This window comes from Pagrus major, chromosome 21 (genome assembly GCF_040436345.1).
Source record: "Pagrus major chromosome 21, Pma_NU_1.0".
Taxonomy (NCBI): Eukaryota; Metazoa; Chordata; class Actinopteri; order Spariformes; family Sparidae; genus Pagrus; species Pagrus major.
Genome location: NC_133235.1, coordinates 4,972,771 through 4,975,709, shown reverse-complemented (window position 1 = coordinate 4,975,709; position 2,939 = coordinate 4,972,771). Strand labels below are relative to the sequence as shown.

General features: G+C 48.8%; 1 long non-coding RNA gene across 1 annotated transcript; it reads right to left on the bottom strand.

The window, feature by feature from the left end:
• Positions 1-387: 387 nt before the first annotated feature.
• On the bottom strand, positions 388-2,053 carry LOC141017440 (uncharacterized). The gene is made up of 3 exons (XR_012180643.1): positions 1,252-2,053; positions 756-860; positions 388-651 (listed from the first exon to the last, which is right to left on the bottom strand). It is a non-coding gene; the product is annotated as an uncharacterized lncRNA (long non-coding RNA).
• Positions 2,054-2,939: the final 886 nt, after the last annotated feature.

Below are 2,939 nucleotides of genomic sequence, written 5' to 3'. Positions count from 1 at the left end.
AGATTACTCTTCCACTCTCCTAAACCAATATCTGAGTCTCTTCCTTTAAACTTAGATGTCATCAAATGAAACATAGGAACCATGCCAACCGGTCTGGACACTGCACTAGGAACTTGGTTTTCTCGACTAGGACCAGGTTGAGGCTCACTTTGATCAGTCATGTTGCGCTTGCCCACCACTGGTTTCTTTTTTGGTCAACCCTGCTCACAGCGCCAGTTGTAAAGTGTTCTTTCAGTTCGAGCAATTCACTAGCCAGTGGATAGTGGGCAAGACAACAACAAGTCAGAGATAGAATTTAATTGAGTCCTTTATTATTCATATCCATAAATATCTAAAAAGTTAATTGAGTCCAGGGAAAATTAATTAAAAAAAATACTAGAGGGGGATGGCTGAAGGTGTGGGTTCTGTGTGGCCTGGTGAGTGGCCGGGCTTCACTGTCACCAGTCTGGCAGGCTGGATCCGGCTGGTCGACTAATGCACTGGCTCGGTGTGGCTGTACTACAACTGCTGACGCCGCATGCTGTGCTGCTGATGACTGCTGCACTCAACTCTGTGTGGCTGCAAGGCGCTGCTGCTGCTCAGCCGTTGCAGTTGCTTCCAGGCCGACCCACTGTCCTAAGACTACTCCAGCCCACGTCACACACCACACAACTGTCACAAAGAAGAGCAGATGGAGACTCAACACAAGATAACAAGACATTCAACTTACAGTTTCCTAGGTAGAGAGAGGCCTCAGAACACATGCACACAGGTACCTGTCACAAAGGAGAGACTGAAGGAGAGTGTGTGGGGGGGTAGTTAAGCTGGCTGAAGTCATGCCCAGCACACCTGTTTCAGGTTAGCCCATCACCATGAGATCACTGGAGACACACACACACACACACACACACACACACACACACACACACACACACACACACACACACTCACTCTGTAAAGCCACACCCACACCACAAAATCCATCACTAGTGCCAAACACAATGCACAAAATCTATTACTGATACAGGTCTACCGTGTTACACATACAGTCCACAGTATGCATACGGTCCACATAACAGTCCACAGTATGAATACAAAGTACACAGTATAAATACAGTCTACAGTATACATACAGTCCACAGTAAAAATACAAAGTAAACAGTAAACATACAGTCTACATACATTGTATATAGTACAGTCCAGTCCACATACAGTCTACATTCCACAGAACACAGTCCACAGTATACATACTACAGAACATAGTATACATACCACAGACCACAGTACGAGGATCCTCTGGAAGCCGGCGGTGAAGGCTCGAACCCTCTGGAAGCCGGCGGCGAAGAATCGAACCCTCTGGAAGCCGGCGGCAAAGGCACGGACCCTCTGGAAGCCAGCAGGAACCCACTGGAGGCCGGCGGCGGAGGCAGCTGGAACCGTCTAGAGGCCGGCGGCCAAGGCTCGGACTCTCTCAGTACCAAGTACACAGACCACAGTACAAATGCACAGAACAAACAAAGACCACAGTACGAGTACACAACCCACAGAACGAGTACACAGACCACAGAACGAACACCGAGTACACAGACCAAAGTACGAGTACAGAGAACAAAGCATGAGTACATAGCACAAAATACACAGTACACAGACCAGAGTACGAACACCTAATACACAGTACGAGTACACAGACCAAAGCACGAATACACAGTACGCGGACCAGAGCACGAAATACACAGAATGAATACTGACTACGTACTGTGTACACAGTATGAATACACAGACCACAGTAGACAGTACACAGTACAAATGCACAGAACGAATACAAAGATCACAGAACGAGTACACAGTATGATTACTGAGTACATAGTATTATACATAACAGTATACATAACAGTCCACAGTATAAATACAAGGTATACATAACAGTCCATGGTATAAATCCACGGTATAGATAACAGTCCACAGTCCACCCACTGGAGGCCAACGGCGAAGGCTCGGACCCTCTTGAAGCCGGCGGTGAAGGCAGCTGGAACCCTCTGGAAGCCTGCGGCGAAGACAGCTGGAACCCTATGAAAGCCGGCGGCGAAGGCAGCTGGAACCCTCTGGAAGCCGGCAGCGAAGGTGGCTGGAACCCTCTAGAGGCCGGCGGCCAAGGCTCGGACTCTCTGGAAGCCGGCAGTGAAGGCGGCTTGGAACCCACTGGAGGCCACTGGAGGCCGACGGCAAAGGCTCGGACCCTCTGGAAGCCGGCGGTGAAGGCGGCTGGAACTCACTGGAGGCTGGCAGCGAAGGCAACGAAAGTACAGACCGCAGCATGAAATACACAGACCACAGAATGAGTACACAGTACAAATGCCGCATACACAGACCACAGAACGAGTACACACTACGTATGCCAAGTACACAATACACAGACCAAAAAACGAGTACACAGCACAAATACCGAGTCCACAGGTACCTGTCACAAAGAAGAGCAGAGGGAGACTGAAGGAGAGTGTGTGTGGGGGTAGTTAAGCTGGCTGAAGTCATGCCCAGCACACCCGTTTCAGGTTAGCCCATCACCATGAGATCACTTGACACACACACACACACACACACACACTCTGTAAAGCCACACCCACACATGCACTACAAAATCCATCACTAGTGCCAAACACAATGCACAAAATCTATTACTGATACAGGTCTACCCTGTTACACATACAGTCCACAGTATGCAAACAGTCCACAGTATGCAAACAGTCCACAGTATGCAAACAGTCCACAGTATGCAAACAGTCCACAGTATGCAAACAGTCCACAGTAGCCAGTTAAGCTGGCTGAAGTCATGCCCAGCACACCTGTTTCAGGTTAGCCAATCACAATGAGATCACTGCACAGACACACTCACTCTGTAAAGCCACACCCACACATGCACCACAAAATCCACCATTAGTGCCAAACAAAATGCACAAAATCTA